Raw genomic sequence first — 18068 nt, 5'->3', positions numbered from 1 at the left:
AAACTAAGCCGTGGAGAAAGACCCCTGAAAGAAAATATATCGATATTGTGTTAAAGACACAAAGATCCCCTCTGGCATTCACGTAATTCTTAAGCCACCATCACCACCATGAAAATGTACCCTTTTTGTTCTTAAAATGCAATCATGTCTCTAAGTAGTACAATAGTGACAGTCTGGATAGATAAGAAAGTAAGCTAGGATAAAGTGGACTACTACCCCACATTTGCTACCTTCAGGAACAGATGCAAAACCAACCCCCTCAGCTCTGCCATCTCACTCGCATCTCTTCTGTGATGTGTGTGGGCTTTCAGGAGCTGAAGCTGTTTCAGATTCGAATCCCTACAGCACATGAGTCACACAGCCTCAGGTCCACAGCGACTTGAAGCAGGTGCACTGGCAGGCCTGGGCTTGTCTTCTCAATGGCCTTGTTCCTTCATCCTTCCCATTCTGACTGTTCAAGGTGCCTTCACCAGAGACACGGAAAGTACTTGGCTTCTTGCATAATTTAGAATGCAGTTGCTTCTCACAGAACACCACGCTATTCTGAAAAAGGCAGGCATTTTTTTGAAGGAGCTCTTGAGTGATGTCAACAACACAACCACAGTGCCAAGGGAGAGCCACAATTGCTCTAAAACAGGTCAAACGTAACTGTGACAATCTGTTCCCTCCCAGAATTGCCCATATGTGCACGGCTTACTGAAGCTTGCACAATGATCCTGTTTTATCTGGCCATCAAGGTATGCAGCTGAATGCAAGCTGAGATGCCTAAATAATGGTTTTCATATTGATTTTCCCTTGTCAAATACTTTCACTCAATATCCATACATACAAATAGTGACAGATGAACAAAGTAACAGGCAGAAGCCTACAGCAGAAACTCATCTGCAGAGAGCAACATGAAGTGTGACCACGGGTAGATTACTTCCCACCTTCCCACGTTCAGCATGAGATGACTGGAGGCATATGTCACAGCAGAAAGGAGTAGTACATTTACATAAGGCCTGCACCTAAGCTTTTGACACAGCATAAAAGAAAAAGAAAATTCTTTAGGGCTCCAGTTTCCTTTATGGTCACAAACCTGGATATTTTTTATGTTTAATGAGCAGTATTAGGTGAGCTATATATAAAAACACCCTATAGCACTAAATATGAACTTTGTCTTGGGAACCCAGGGCTATAGCTGGGTCTGGCATTTAGAAGAGCTGAGTTTGGATCCTGTCTGCTGGAGTCTAGATGAATAAATCCAGTAAATCACTCCATCTCTTTGTGCTTTGAATTCCTTTTTCTTTAAAGAGATGTTGTGAGGATAAAATTTCACATGTTTTGGAGCTGTTTGGATGAAGTCATATAAATACAGACAGATGGTAAGGATCTGCCTGAGCCCGCTTACATGAATATTTAACAGTCTGACTGCAAGAAGAAGGGGGTCACAGTCCAAACATGCAATAACCAGCTTATCCACACTGCCTATTCCCAGTCTTTGTCAGCTGCTATTTGAGTAGCTGAAACTGGAGGGAGGGCTGTCACCACTGAGATGGCAGTCGCATCTAGTAACAGCCAAAAAGGGAAAGATTCCTTCAACTTGACCTATTTACCTACTACACAGTCAGGTAAGCACAGAGGGACTCATTTTCCCCTCATGCTAGCTAAGAATCCTCTATTTAATGGCCACAGACTTCCTTTCTCACCTTTCTCTCTCATCTTTACAGACTACTACTGATGAATTAGTTGCCATTTTCAACTTCATAACATTCCTTTTCCTGCTTCTGAATAATATTTTTCTGGATGTGTTTCCGCATTCATCCACCTGCCCTATATTCCTCTAACTAGTAGATCCAGCTGTGCCACAATACTGATAACTAATATAACAGCCCACTTTGAGTCACAGACTCTTTGCAGAGAGATCATAGTCTGGCAAACTGATTACAAAATAAGGGAAGCCAGTCAAAACTTGCCTACAGTGGAGTCTTCCTGAAAAAGCCATTTCTCCCCAAAGAACCCATTGATACTACCTCATGATCTGACCTCTTCAAACTATTTGACAGGTGTGACTTTCTGCTCCAGATCAGCTTGTGTCTTCCTGCCTCTCAGGTGTCTGTCTCATCTCATCTGGGGTTTGTGCAGGCACTCACCTCTCAAGATATGCAGCTCTACACGTGCATGTGAGGAAAAGGGTTTGCTTTCATTAGGCACTGGAGCCTGGGGACAAACTTCTAGCTGTGTGCTCAGTGGCCAGGCTCAGTGGGGGCTCAGTCATGACTGAATGGGGACAGGAAACAAGGCTGTCCTTATCTACGTACCAAGTGATGATAATAAATAAAGAAAAACTTAAAGAGTTTTCACATTCCTTATATTGAAGAAAAATTGCTATTTACATCATAAGTAAGGCACACATGCAACAAAAAGGGAAGACCCCTAAATATTTGAATGGAGACAGGAAAAATGTGGACTCTTACATTTATTCCTTCTACCATTTCAACCTTTTTGGAAAGCTTGAAGCCTTTTAATTACAGCAAATCCAAAATGCAAATGTTCCTAGAGCCTGTGCATATGCTGATAATACATGCTGTGCTCTCATCCCTGTCAGGGATTTAAGCAGATTTCTGGTTGGCGCTCAGAAAGCTTTTGTACTCCATTAAGGCTCGTCCAAGCTCTTCCAGCATGACACCGCTCAGCACTTGAGCCTGTGCACACTATGTGTCTTTGTCTTCTCTCTAGCTGCAAATCTGCAGGCAGCCACCTTAGCTATCTTGAAACAGGGAGAGGACATAAAAGGTTTGCTTAATTCAATTTATGGGAATAATTTGGTGTGTTTATGCAGCTAGAATAAGAAGCTGGAGGATCAAAACACCGTCATTTTCTGCTCTTCTCCCTTTGCTTCCTTTACAAAGGAGAAGAGCAGCCATTCTCTAAAGCAGCAACATGCACACAGAGGGCAGTGTGGAAGGAAGACCATCCTTCTCAACACTGACAGTCCTGCACTTCTGCCTGCAGACTCCAAAGGAACACAACACTCTTGGGGAACTGACCTGTATACAGTATCCACTCCCATTCTCCGTGTGTAGGCTCTGCAAACGTGGTTTGTCATTTCACACATCCTTGAAAATCACACCATGTACACTGCTAGCTACATGCCTTAGGCCCACTCCATCCCACGGTACTCCAGGCACAGGTGGCCAGAACTGCAAAGATTCTGCGTGAGCAGCCACTGTCCTGTGCTGACAATGAGTCAGTGAGCCCACAGTGGAGGGGCCATGAGAGAACTAGGTTAGACACAAAAATTCTGCTCCCCTAAGCCCCATCAGCAGGAAATAACAATGGTGGACATGGAAGGAGTCCATCCATTAGACAGACCAGATCCCTAGGCCAAAGACTTGGGGTATAGTGTGCTTCCACTGTCCTCAAAACCGTGTAAGGACGTGAGTGTAAGCTAAGTGACACAAGAGAATTTGACTTACAGGTTCGTTTGCTCAAGAGCAGAAAATGACAACATCTGATGACTGCTTGGTTCCTCTTTAAAATGAACATTATGAAACTACTACTAACATTAGCATATTCTCAGTGTTTTACAAGGAAAGATAAGGGCTGAATGGCCCTCCTGGGACTGTTCTGAATCTTCCAAGTAAAACCTCAAAAACTTAAGATACCAATCTGTGCTTATTTTAAGGAGATCTCTGAAGGAGTGTGTGTCCAAACAGATCTCTAGAAACAGCTGAGGAAACAGAAGAAAATTGTTTATGCTATCATTCTTTTGAGTGAAGATTTCTCAAGCACCTTATGCAGAAAAGTCAAATTTTACCAATATGGTTACTAACGGTTTGTCAATCATCTCACAGTAAGTTTTGTCTGGATGTCATGTGACACTCGCAAACTTCAGCCTTTGCTTTAGAAAGTCTTGGTGATACGGAGATAATTCTGAAAGCCAAACAGCCCACAGCTGACAGCAGAATCCCAGAATCATAGAACATCATGAACTGGAAGGGACTCACGAGGATCATCCAGTCCGACCCTTGGCTCCACACAAGATCACCCAAAATTCAAACTTGATGCCCAAACACTCCCTGAACTCCAGGAGTTTGCAGCCCTGACCACTGCCCTGGGCAGCCTGTTCCAGGGTCCCATCAATGTCTGGTGAAGAACCTTTCCCTACACCTCAATCTGACTGTCCCCTGCTGCAGCCCCATGCTGTTCCCTGGGGTCCTGTTGCTGTCACCAGGGAGAGAGACTATATCTACTTCTCCCTAAGGGAAAAGTAGGTACAGTCCAGGTCAGCAGCATTTTTTTTTTATTTTTTTTTTCTGTGTAGAGTAATATTAGTAAGGAGGTGGAATAAGAATTCCAGATTTTGAAATAGCTGAGGTCTGCAGTTCTTCATTTACAAAAGGCCCTAACTCCTCGGTTACCAGTAGCCAAAGTGTCCCTGCAATGCCCCCAAGCTTCACAACCCACAGCTGAGTTCCTGGGCCAGGCCTCACGAACCGCAGGAGGCGCAGCCTTCATCAGCTCTGGACAATGCCATGTCAGCTTGTTCCCATCTGCTCTGATTGCTTTAAATACGGACAAACACATTTTCACAGTAAAATAATAATTAAAGAAGAGTATCCACCACTGAACTGTGGCAAGACTACTTCTCTATCTGTTCAACTTAGGACACGATGCCTCAGTACAGTATTTTCTCCTCCTATTCACAAGAAGATAAAAAAGAGCTTTCTTTAGTGTCTGGGCACATAACCAAAACCCTCACTGACACTGACGAAAGGTTCGTTCGTTAGCAGTCACTACCTACTGGATAGGGCTGAAAGGGAAAGTAAGGCTTTGGTGGCCTAAGCTAAGTTGGTCAGCAGAAAAACACACTTCTAAAGGTTATGGGGTGCTGCTAACACTCAACGAACAGTTCTGAAACACAGGAGCTGTGGAAGAGCTCGCTTACCAGCTTATTTCAAACTGATGATTTTCAACGTTTATATCAGATGATAGCATCTGCTTTAAAACTGTTGTGGTTTTGTTCGTTTGGTTTTTTTAAGAAGCTAACTCAAAATTGCATTCCAAATGGTGGCAATCCACATTATTAATATTAGAAACTATTAATACGTCTCCAATAAATACAGACAAAAGGACAAAAGTTTCTGCTCAGACCTTGACCATTACGGCTGTTGTTGCCTTTGGATCCTATGCAGAATCAGAGAAAATCATCTTTGGCACTCAGCTCTGTTCTTGGTTCATAACACATGTTGCAGCGACATGTGCTATATTATTAGTATACATATTAATAGTTGCAATCAGATCACAGTTTCATGCCTCATGCACTTTGACATTGTTTGAAGATACACAGCAGTATTATCTAACATATGAACGAGGAGTATCTCATTTACATTCTTCCAGCATTATAACACTGAATAATTAAGCTAGGATATACAGCTGCTTTCCTAAACGTGCCCACCTCAACAACAACAAAAAAGTAGCAAATTTAGTTTAAAAGCTCTACTTTGCTGCAAATTGATGTTTTTGGCTATTTCGACCAGACCAGATATTGGCCAGACCTCACCTGGGGAAATATCAAAAATCATAGTCAAAACAGAATCAAAACAAAATGACATATCAGAAGTCACTACTTCTCATTCAGATAGTTTACTTGCAGCAATTTCCTCTTGTGCACAAACATGCACATATTGCCAGCTCTGTGGTTTTGCACAGAAACCATCTCAGAAACCATGTGAGGCGCCAGGAGCCAGTGCACAGTTCCCTGCAGTTAAATTGATGTTTGATATAAGCCGAGCATCAGCAGAGCTGTGTGTTTTGCATATTCCCACACTAGACAGAGATCTGTTTGCAATATTAATCAAGCCAGGGTACTGTGCTGATGCAGCCCCCTTAGGTATTCAAAAAACGCCTTTCCATTTTGATATTGCATAAAAATTTAAATGAATTCTGGTGTATACCTACATGAAAAAACATACAGAATTGGTTGAAGGTAATGACTTCAGAAATCCTCACACCTGTATGAACCACTGCCTTCTATCCTTCTCTTTTAAATCTGCAAACATAGTATTGCAATGCTGTCATTTAGCCAATACCTCAAAGTGTTCTCAGCTATCCAAATTGACTCTTGCCTAAGAGACAACCCTAAATAAAAACAAGGGTTGGTAATCAGAAAGTTCTTTCCTTCCCAAACCCATCATGCCTATAAAAACCCAAAGACAGGGGTAGTGATCTGAGCTGTGAGTGCCCTGAGCTGCTGCCTGCAGGGGACAGCCCTCAGAACTGAGACCAGATGATGCTATTTTTTCTGTTTCACATCCCTCTCTAACATAACCTCAGAGCCATGCTCCCTTTCATCTGAAGCTGGAACAAACCAGTTCAGCACTGCTCTGCATTTCTAGCTCAGGTGTACCATAGAGACACATAACGCTCAGACTGCCTCTCAAAAACTCTATGCTAATACAGAATTTTGGAGCCGTGGCTCATAACAATGCTTTTTATTAAATGTGAGTTCTGATAGTTGGGCTGGCTCTTCAGTCTCTCAGAGATAGAATTCAGCATGCTACAAGCATCACAAGCCATAAGCCATTAGCACTGGCCAACCATCATTTTCTGGTCTGCTCTTCATCTGCTGCAATGTTTCTTGCTGAGCGCTCATCCTTCTTCATCGCAACTCCACAAACTGCCTGGTGCCACTGCTCCTTCTGCATTAAGCTGCAGGGGATGACCACAGGGACACTTTGCCCCTTTGGGCAGATTCTGTAGTCCTAAGTGGGATGCAGCAAAGGAAAAGGGAGAATGTTGCCGATGGAAGGGACAAGGGGACGGGGAACAATGAAGAATGCTACTTGGAGGAAAGAAGGACATGGAAGGGGACAGGAGTTTGCAGCCACCAGCTTAGAGAAACACAGCATACCCAAGTGGCATTGGCAACATCCCCGGGCCTCAGAAGCACATCCCCAAAGGGTCTCCTTCAGTGCAATGCTGGTGTGAGCCCTGCTAGCACTTTTCTGCAGAAAAAATAACAGTGAAATAGGAAGAAAGAGACTGTACCCTCCTGGGCAGGAGGAAGTAATGATGATTAAAGCTATCAACTTTAAAAAAGTGATGGGAGTGCTACTTAAGTGTAGGAATACAAGAAAAACTGTTCAGAGCAGAAGCTGTGGAGCAAGATAAACAGCATGAGAACCAAGGACACCTCTAGAAGTAGAGAGAACATCTCACGGCTCTGATTGGATAAGTGCCTGCAGGCACAGTTGAAGAGTGTTCTGTAGAATGCTCTGTTGACATGTAAAGATGGATGGGAAAGTTGTAGGGGTGGATGGGAAAGCTAGAAAACTTGTGAAGGTATATAGGTGATGTGAGAACTTGTAATAAACAATTTGGATCATTCACATCTGAGCCCGTGCATCAGACGCTGCACTTAAGTTACTGTCCAACTCTACATCAGACTAGAGGAACGTAGTACCAGGGCAGGCTATGCAATGGGCTGATATTCTTTTCTGATGTATCAGATTTGGAGATGAATCACATACTGCAAAGCAGCAAAAAGCTTTGGAATCTCTCAGAAAAATTGTCTGAATAAATATGAGTATGTAATTTCTAGCAGGAGCAGTGAAGAAACTACTGGATTGTTGATCTGCTCTTGGAGTGCATTCTGGGTGACCTCATGACAACAAGCAAGCTTAGTGTGAGGTGATTCAAGCGCATTTTCATACAGGACATTGATTTCTTCTTAGCACATATATGTGTCTCTGCTCTTACTAGAGGCTGCTGCTGTCAATAGTGTGATACAGTAAAACTTTGAGTGACAATAATAGCAATGGTTGTATTTATCATATTCAATGCATGATCTGTCATTCAGTTCCTTAACTGGCTGAGAAAAAAAAGCATTTATTTCCATCAATGGATCTGGCAGGGGAAAATTGATGGCAAGACAATGTTTCTTCGAGGAAACCTTATTTAACAAAACTTTTGACAAGGAGATAAATCTGGGTGATGAATGCCTGCCTAAAAGATTGGCATTAGTCACAGCTCTAACACTGGCTAAGACAATCTCTGATAATCACAGATATATATAGCTGCTGCAAAAAATCAAGTTGCTATAGCATACTGAGTCATAGCTCACAAACTAATTTGTACTAATAGGGCATATGTATGTATTCCTCGTCTGCTCCAAGCGTGAGGTAAAATAACTGTGACGTAAGGAACAGATTTTCCCTCTGCAACTGAAACAGACTAGGGAGGCACACAGAGGGCAAAACACCTCGCTGCTAACTAGCAACAGCTCATTTGGCCATAGGAAGCCAATTGCTTCTACAGATTTTGCAAACCCTGAATCTCTTTCTCTGCATCAAAATATTATGATGTAAATAAACACTTGTACTGTCATATTTCATAGTCAATGGAATGAGATGCACATCACAAATACTAGATGAAGGACTAAATACGTAAGCACACGCCCAAACAGTGCACACCACTACCATCAAACAAGGGGCTCAGCTCATCTATCTTAGAATCACAGAATGGTCTGAGTTGGAAGAGATCCCTAAAGGTCACCTAGTCCAACTTCCCTGCAATGAATACGGAAACCTACAGTTCCATAAGGGTTGCCCTGAGCCCCGTCCAGCCTCACCTCAAATGTCTTCAAGGATGGGGCTTCCACCAACTCTCTGGGCAACCTGTGCTACTGTCTCATCACTGTAACTGTAAAAACACTTCCTTATATCCAGTCTAAATCTCATCTCTTTCAGTTTGAAACAATTTCCCCTTGTCCTATCACAACAGACACTGCTAAAGAGTCTGTCCCTTCTTTCTTATAGCCCTCCTTGAAGGCCCCCTGAAAGGCCACTCTCCGATCTCCCCAGAACTTTCTCTTCTCCAGACTGAACAGCCTCAGCTCTCAGTCTGTCCTTGTAGGGCAGGTATCCCATTCCTTGGAGCATTTTTATGGTCCTCCTCTGGAGGAGGAGCCTCCTCTGGTTCCAACAGGTCCATGTCTCTCTGGTACTGAGGACTCCACACCTGGACCTTGAAGCCACCTGGACCCAGAGCACAGAGTAGAGGGGCAGGATCATCTCCCTCAACCTGCTGGCCACACTTCTTTTGATGCAGCCCAGAGTACGGTTGGCTTTCTAGGCTGTGAGGGCACACTGCTGACTCATGTCCAGTTTGCCATCCACCAGTACCCTGAAGTTCTTTTCAGCAGGGCTGTGCTCTTTCATTCTTCAGCTTGTATTGATAGTAGTTGTCACGACCCAGGTGCATGATCTTGTACTTGGCTTTGTTGAACATCACAAGGTTCACCTGGGCCCACTTCTGGAACCTGTCTAGGTCTCTCTGGATGGCATCCTGTCCTTCAGGTGTGTCGACAGCAACACAGCTTGGAGTCAGCACCATACAGTTTCGTGCCTTCTTCTAGCCCTGGTGTACCATGCTGTGATTCCATGTTTTAGGTTTATCCTTACTGCTGTAATCTCCTTTCCACAGACAAAAAACATTTGAATAAACAGAGGAAAACTGCAATTGCTTCTGCCTTGGCTGCTTTACAGCTGTAGATTAAGACCAAGCGTGCTTCAGTGGTGACAGGTACAATAATAGGAGCACCCTGCAGAGATGGAGCTGCTGCCACTGGAAGTGGCACACAGCTGCATCGGTTGGCACCCATGTGTCACCCAGCTCAGAAGGAGCACAGTACACATGGACAGCTCTGCAGCTGCAAGCCATCACAACAAGCAAGATTTGTGAGCTGTCAATTCTGGGAAACGATCTCAGCTGGATCAGCAGTCTGCAAAACCAGCCTAGGAAATGGGAAGAGAGGCTGGGAACTGTTGTTTTTTGTTTTTTTTTTTTGCTTGGAAAAGATACTGGGTTCTTAGTAGGTGGCTGAGGCAAAGTGTGGTGCTGAGCTGAGCAAGTGCACCTCCTGGCTCCAAGAGATTGTAATGATGCCCGCAGGAAATAGATTGACATCTGAGCAGAACCAGGATGGTAATCAGGATGAGCAAAGACCGTAGTGATATTAGTTTTCATTATCTATTAATATCAGTACTAACTTTGATTTGCGTAGAGGTGGTAATTAGGTTTATGGACTGAGATCATGTCTATGCATATAATGCTGTAGGTACAAATGCTGCTGTAGCAGTATCCAAAGCTCTTAGACACAGTTGCTGTTCATCTGGAGCTTGATACTGGATGAGCACAGCACAGATATATGACCTCTCCTCCACAGATTGTGCATCTGTATTTGAACAATGCCCTGTTGTGAATGTAAGTTTTCCAATAAGAACGTATTAATTTTTGGTCTGTCAGCATGGTTAATCATGTCCTTTTCAACTACAGCCTTTGATGTGGGATTAGAAAGAATACGCATTACCAAATCCCTAGGCAGTGTGCTTGAGAGCAAGCAAAGCAACCAAGTCTTGTATTATGGTGTATGCAAGCACAGTTTGCAAGTCAAAACAAAAGTCTCCAGCTCTTCCCTAACACAGGTGAGTGCAACACTTGGTTCCCATCCCACCTGGTGTGTCATCCTGATCGCTTCTCTGCAGGCACTTATGCAAATAACAACATAGGAAAATGAAATAAATGAAGGACTTAGTGGATTTTAATCTATGTACAAAAACTTTAACTGCTGGGAAATCTAAAGGTGCCGATCCACCCTGACAAACCAGCCAGATGCACGCCCCAAGGAAATGCTCCAGGGGTCCCAGCTTGAGGTTATCTGTTCATGCATTTGAAACATGCTGAGAATTACATTCCCTAAGCCCTACTCGAGTGCTTTCCATGCTCTCATGTGCGCTTGGGAAAATGTATGTGGGACAAACTGTGCCGGCTTTCCCAAATTCCTCTTCAATTTTTATGTATCCAAATCGCCATCAAAACTATATCCCTGCTGAGCACTTTCCTGCACAAGAAAAGAAATGAAAGGCTCCCCTATGTACTGAGATAAACTGACAAAGGGAAATGATTCTGCTTCACTCGACTAAATGCTCGTTAATTTCAGTGGGATTTTAATTGTTTAAAGACTAAATAAAAAACTCACTGAAAATCCCTGTATTTGGTCCTTCACTTGTTCCAATTACTCTCAGTTCCTCTATTCACATTCTTGTGCAAAATGCATGCCATCAGTCCAGCATATTGTAATACCTTCCTTTTCCATAGTGATAAAATCACAGCCTGCGGTCAATCACTACTCTCAGGAGGCATTATTATCCGTCTTTAAATATGTTTCTTTCTGTGTTAGCTGACAACAGCTAAATGCCCAGCTGTTATAAAGGCTTTGGTAGGATTAGGAAAACAGGCAGTTCCATTTTCTTTCAGCTTGCCTTTCCAAAAAGAATTGTTTATGCTTACTGAGTCAGATAAATTTATGGCTGATAATTAATTTTCTTATGTTTCTCTTGCCTACCTCTTCTACTTCCATTAAAAACTATCAAGTTGTAATCAGGTACTAAATAAGGAACTGACAAAAAAGAAACAACAGATTCATGCCTGCAAGTAATTAATGTAGCCATTATTTTGCATATTTTATGGATTCAAGAAGCTTTAAGAACCTTGAAAAAAATACATCTCACCAGCCAAGTGATAGGGAAAATATCAGGAAAACTGAGTTTTAAAAAAACCACCCTATACGTTGCAGTGTCATATCAGTCTGTATCTCACATGGCACCACAGCAAACCCTGTGCCCTCCTGCTCTTTGTATTTCAGGGTTTTCTTTAGTAAACACTCAGTGATACTATCTGTATGAGATGCATTGCAGTTTCTAGTACAATCCTTGCTACATGATTATAGGAAGCATCAGCTTCGCTACCTATGTGACCCAGAACATTTTTTCTAACCTTATCTCTCTCTGATATTTTTAGCTGGAGTATTTCTACTTCTTTCCCTGCACACTGGAGTTTGAAGAATCTCTGTGCTGAAGCAAATGTGAGTAAGCCCTGCAGTGCTGGGTGAATGGAGCATGCATTTGACCTAATTTTCTGATTTGAGTGGTTAAAATAAATTTAAAAATCATTACTTGCCTTCCCAAAAACTGTGCTGACCACAAGGCAGCAAGACTATAGAATGGGATGGGCTATCTTAACTAGACACATCTGAAAACTGTGTCCCACAAACACGTTTGACCTTGGTCTACATGCATGTACAAACAGATTCACATATAGAAAAAGCAATGGGGAGCACTGGGGGAGCTCCTTTCACGCACAGAGATAGAAGGTATAGTGTCATTTCTTTTGCTCAGTAATGAGTATATGTAACATAGAACAACAGAAATGGAAAATGTCAGTTTATAAGAACTGGCCAAACCCCCCCAGAGCCCATCACACTTTGCTTTAGCTGTGGGATCAGATCTTCTGAAGTAATCCAAAGTTAGGCACGGATGGATGAGAGCCAGGTTGTACAAGCTGTCTTAGGGAGGACAGAGTTCTCTCATTTGTTTCCTGCTCGTTGTGTCAGTGGTTCCCTCTCTGCTCGCTGAGTTGCATTAGCATAGGGACCAGAGAGGCTGGCATGATCACTCCTTTCAAAAAATGGAATCAAAAGGCAATCAGGTCTGCTGAAACAACATCTCAACTTTACCCAAGGGGCTGAAGAGCGCCTTTTTTTTTTTTTTTCCTTTTTTTTTTTTCTGGTGTACCATTTCACTAGGATCTGGGAGACTACACAAGCGTAAACACACCAGCCAGGCTGTGGGATGGTATTTTTCCACCTACCTATGTCACCAGAGTTTGCCTGAGACTATTTATGGATGAGGCTATGACTTCATTCCTCATGGCTTCTCATTTCTGCTTCACAGACCAAACCCTCTGGCTCAGAACAGTGTTGGGTTTTACATCTCGCCAAAAGGAAAGGATCACAAGAATCAGGATCACAAGGATCAGGATGACAGCACACAGATGAAGAAAATAAGCTAGCTCTGCCCATTTAAGAAAATCAAGCCAGTTTAACTAAAATACCAGCCATAATGGTATCTCTCTGTTGGGATACTGTCGATCCAAAACGCGTGCTCAGAGAAACCCCACCTCCTCCACATGATGCTGACAAACTCGGCTCTACTGCAGCCATTACTGGGTCTGATTCCTTCTGTCCACATCTTCCATCTTGAAGTTACTGAGTGTTTTGGTAGTGGAGTTTTCAGTGGAGTAAGCACTGAGCCTTAGTAAGCTTCAGGTCAAATTTACCTCAGCTTTAATTTCATTAATTAAAGCAGTCAAATTGGTCATTAGCTAGGCTCTTCCATCAACAAGATCAATGCAACAACAATGCACAGATTAGAGCAACATGTGGTTTAAAATAATTGCATTTTCAGAAACTTTTCAGCCAAAACTACTTCATACTTGAGTTATAAGGTTCTCCAAAAAACTTTAAAGTAAGTTAAAAGCCCCCTGCTCTATCAAAAGACAGTAGGCACTTTTTCAGTTAACATTTTATTCCTGCCAGAGGGAGGTAAGTGCTATTAAACAGGGTTCATTCTGAAAAGCAGCAGCAAGGATGGATCAAAGTGAATCAGCAATTCTAAATACGTGAGACGGTGACATTGCGCTTCACTGGCTCCAACCCAGGATCCATAAGATGGACACTTGACTAATTACTCCCCAGGCTGCAGAGCTTACACAGGAGCCAAGGACTGAGTGCAGCTCAACCAGCTGACTCAGATAGCAATAACTCACTGGGTTCAACCTGCCTGGACTCCAGATTGCCCTGTCTGCAGTCAATCTGTGGGCTAATCCTCCCAAAAGGGTTTCTTGGAAAATACCATTCATGCTCACACTGGCCAAGCGTGCACTGGACAAGACACAGCTATGCTACAGTAGCAGCTGAAACCATATTTCACTAGGCTTTTTCACAGCTTCTTCTAATGGAGACTGGGATCTCTTTCCCACTGCTGTAAATCTGCTGAAAACAAGTCAACCCTGGAAACACTTCCCCACTGAATTCAGTAGGCTGGGTCCAGACAATTGTCACAGCCCAGCTTGTGTTCTTCATCATCAATCTGATCATCATCCTTACTGTCTGCTGTTGATGTATCTTCATTGTAACCCTGGGGCCGAAGATGCTCAACAAGCTCACTGTGGAAAATTAACTTGTATTCACAAATCCATCTTAGTGCTGGATACCCACACAAGAAAGGAAGGTCAATATGGGCAGCTCCTCTTCGCTTTCTGCTATGGGAGAATTGTGGGCCAGGATGCAGGACTTCATGTAACCTTGCCAGGATGCAGTTGTTCTGTCCTCAACCCTCTGAAGCCCCAGGAGAATTTCATGCAATAGCCTAGGGGTAGAAACTTGTGGGGGAAAGCTCTCCTGTACTTGACCTGTGCTGTGGTGGGTGAAAGAAGCAGTGATCTGTACCCATCTAAGGCAGGTATATGCCTGAGTCAATGAAGAATAAAATACCTGTAAAGTGGGTCAGTAATGCTTAGAAAGCACCTGCACTGACATCTCCTTTCAGTAGCCTGCTTAACACACTGATCTTCAAGGAAAAAGAGGGCAGAAAGTACAATTCATTTTCAAGTGAGTAAAAATCCCTTCATTTTGCCAGTATGCAGTTAGAAGCCTTAATCCCTTCAAACACTGTAATTTTCAGCAACAGTCCTTGTCAGTTTGGCTCAGGTTCCCATGCAAAAACAGCCCTAAAAAGTATTTCAGCCTAATATCACAATTTTCCCCAACTACACATCATTTTCTAGTGGTAGTCCCTACAGAAGAAGAGCAAGAAATCTCAGAGTTGACACAGTTTCACTATTAGTCCCATTGAGATTTTAATTCAGACTGATCTGTTCACAGGGGCAACTCACTATGACCAGGAGGCCCAGTGTTGGGATGCTGGAAAGAAGCTTAGGCTAATTAATTGCATTTCTTTTTCTGACTGCAATGTTTTCCTGCTCTGTTGGGTACTCTGAGGCTAGCACTGGTTCCTCTGAATAGCAGCACCTCACCATGATATCAAAAGAAAGGCTGCAGGCAAACAAAAAATATATTTTTGTTAGCATGGATTTGCTGTTGGCAAATAATCATACTTCCCAGTGTTAAAAGGAGATTGTGAATTAACTACAAAAGACATAAAAAATAAAGTGTTCAACAGTTATAGTGCATATGTCAAATGGAAATGACTTCAATTTGCATAGCTCTGCAGTCACATTCAACAGTATCTCAAGTGGCTTCATAATAGCATGCCTGTATCTTTAAAATCATTTAATATAGCCCAGGGTTTTAATAACTTAAAAGACACATCAGTCAGCACAGACTAAAAGTTAGCCAAGGTTTCTTAGTTTTTTTTAGGCTGTGCCTACAAATAGTTTGTTATTATTCCATAATGACGCATGAAAAACATACCATCCCCAAGCATGTTTTTATTGATAAAAAAGTACTTTATGGTGATTTGGCTCACTGCTATAAGCCATTCTTATACCAGTAAAACCAGCCCCATTAGAAGCCATACCACTGTAACTTTGTATATAAAACACCATACCCCACATCCTATACCAGGACTAGTTTACATGTAGGTCAGACAGTTCCTTAGAGGTTTCATAGAACCATTTAAAAGAAAGGATCTCTAAGGTGATCCAGTCCAACTATCCACCTACCACTAATATTTCCCCAACAAAACATGTCCCTTAATACCACATCTATACATTCATTGAACATCTCCAGGGATGATGACTGCACCACCTCACTGGGCAGCTTGTTCCAATATGCATTACCACTCTTTCAGAGAAGTTTTTCCTAACATCCAATCTGAACCTCCTTTGGCACAAATTGAGGCCTTTTCCTCTTACCCTATCTCTGTTATGTGGGAGAAAAGGTCAACTCCCAACTCACCAGCACCTCCTTTCAGGGAGTTGCAGAGAGCAATAAGGCCTCCCCGAGCCTCCTCCAGACTGAACAATCCCAGCTCCCTCAGCCTCTCCTCATAAGACCTGTGCTTCAGACCCCTCACAGCTTTGTTGCTCTTCTCTGGGCACACTCCAGGGCCTCAGTGTCTTTCTTGTAGTGAGGGGCCCACAGCTGAACACAGTACCTGAGGTGCAGCCTTACCAGCACTGTGTACAGGGGACGACCACTTCTGTGCTCCTGCTAGCTATGCTATTTCTGATACAATATTTGTATTCGTATTACTTGGGATGTGCTTCCATCTGTATGATGCCTCCAGTCAGAAAGCAAAATGTGACAGTGGATTCATACAAGAGCTTTACTGCAAACTCCAGCTGAGAAGCACAAGGTCAGAGGCCATCAGAGAAGACCCCTCTTTGGCCAACAACACAAGAGTCTCACTCACTCAGGCTTTGTGTGTCAAGGGCTGATTCCAAATTAATATAATTTTTGTTGCTTAGACGTTTTAATAAAACCACCCTCTTATTTTCCCTTCTGTTTACAAGTCCAGCTTATTGAACTGGGAATCCCCACAGATCAGATAGAAACTACCTAGGACACATCGGAGCGGAGCTTTTTGACCTTTCAATGCCATCACCAATTTCTGCCTCAACTGCAAGTTGGTATCTGCATCCGCTGCTGAAAAATTTAGATTATTCCTTTGCAGGAACAGGAATAACCAACAAGCAACTGTAGTATTAGTGAAATTACTCCCTTGCTAGTTATGTATCACAGTTCACTTGTAGGTCTCCACAAAGCTGAGCAGGCACCATCTCTACCTTATAAAGATCACCAAATTTGCACAGATCTCAAATTCGTATGTTAAAAGCCTGCTTAAAACCAAACACTGTGACTGCAGAGAAAAAAATGTTGAAATGCGATGCTAAACGTATCAGAGAAACTAAAAAAAGAAAAAGCATTTTTTGAAGGGAGCTTTGTAATCATTTTGGTTCACTCTTTAACATCTGGGAGTCAGATTACTGAAGATGGAGGGCACAGAGTAAACATGTCATTAAAAAATGTGCTGAGCAAAAAAAAATAGGTCCACCCCACTCATTCCTTATACAGAAAATAAAAATAAATTAAAAAACACTTATTATCACAGCACATTTTCCTTCCTCCTTCTGCAAAGCCCTTCCATAGGCAGAAGAATATGGCAATGTACAGGTAAGATACTACAGAAGGCACCAGAATATGAGTTGCAATGAATTACAACAACAAAATCCAAAATTCTCAGTAACGTCACTGTTGGAAGTACCTCTCTTAGAGAAATGACAAAACCTCCTTCAAAACTAAATAGAATCACCAGCTGGTCATGGTTATACCAGCTGAGCCTGGCAGCCTCAGCCTTCAGTGCTACAGGTTCTGCAGGGCCCAGCTGAGGTAGATGTCACCAGTGTGTACACTGGAGAATTAGGCTCAGGGTGCAAGAGATTTATTTGCAACATACCTTCTATTCTTCCAACTAGGAGTTAATATTTATCCCACCTAACCAGAAGCAGAGTGCCAAACCCAGGAAAGGCTGATTTGTCTGTGGGCAACTGGTTGCAGGCAAAAGTTCAGCCCAGTGACTCGGTGCACCAAGAGGTGGGTGCCTGAACAACTTTTTGTGCTTTCTCATGAGGCAAGCCTTATTCAAAAGCAGCACTGTGGGAAGCTAGGTTCAAGCAGCAGCATGTACCAAAGGGGTGTTTCAATTGCTGCAGTCAGCATCTCCTATCAAACGCTGCACTGCCCATGCAAACCTACGCAGTTCTGCCAAGGACGTTACAAGCCCTGGCTTTGCCCCCAAGGCTATATGTGCTGGCAGAAATTAAAGTAAGCACGCAACCAAGTCCAAATCAGTCTTCCAGGACAGAGGCCACCTGGGCTATTTTACTGAAGGTGTCCTTAGCTTGCAAGGGCATGTTAACACTGAACAATATGTATGTGTTCCTTCCCCTTCTATTCTTTGGAGAAATATCTGCTGATAGGTCTTCATCTTCCTGAAGATGAAGGGAAACTGTATCAGACAACATAAGGTCAGAGACAGTAGATGGATGATCATTTCCCACAGGAAAATACAGCCAGTGTACCTTTGCACCATGTTATCTGTGTACTCAATGCTGCCTGCTCTGTTTGCACTGCTACCTTAGGAGTGATTTGGCCCTGTGGGTCTGACAGAGCCACACATTATCCCACTGCAGGGTCTTGGTGCAGAGCAGGGGCTGGAGCT

The 18068-nt window shown here is 42.9% G+C and overlaps 1 protein-coding gene across 2 annotated transcripts in view; it reads right to left on the bottom strand.

Annotated features, from left to right (window-relative positions):
- The window catches only part of GFOD1 (Gfo/Idh/MocA-like oxidoreductase domain containing 1), a 69904-nt gene that overhangs the window by 7522 nt on the left and 44314 nt on the right, over positions 1–18068 (bottom strand). The window lies entirely within an intron of this gene.

This window comes from Meleagris gallopavo, chromosome 3, assembly GCF_905368555.1.
Source record: "Meleagris gallopavo chromosome 3, MGAL_WU_HG_1.1, whole genome shotgun sequence".
NCBI classification, from domain to species: domain Eukaryota; kingdom Metazoa; phylum Chordata; class Aves; order Galliformes; family Phasianidae; genus Meleagris; species Meleagris gallopavo.
Note: the sequence above shows the minus strand (reverse complement) of the source record. Positions and strands in the feature narration are given on the sequence as shown.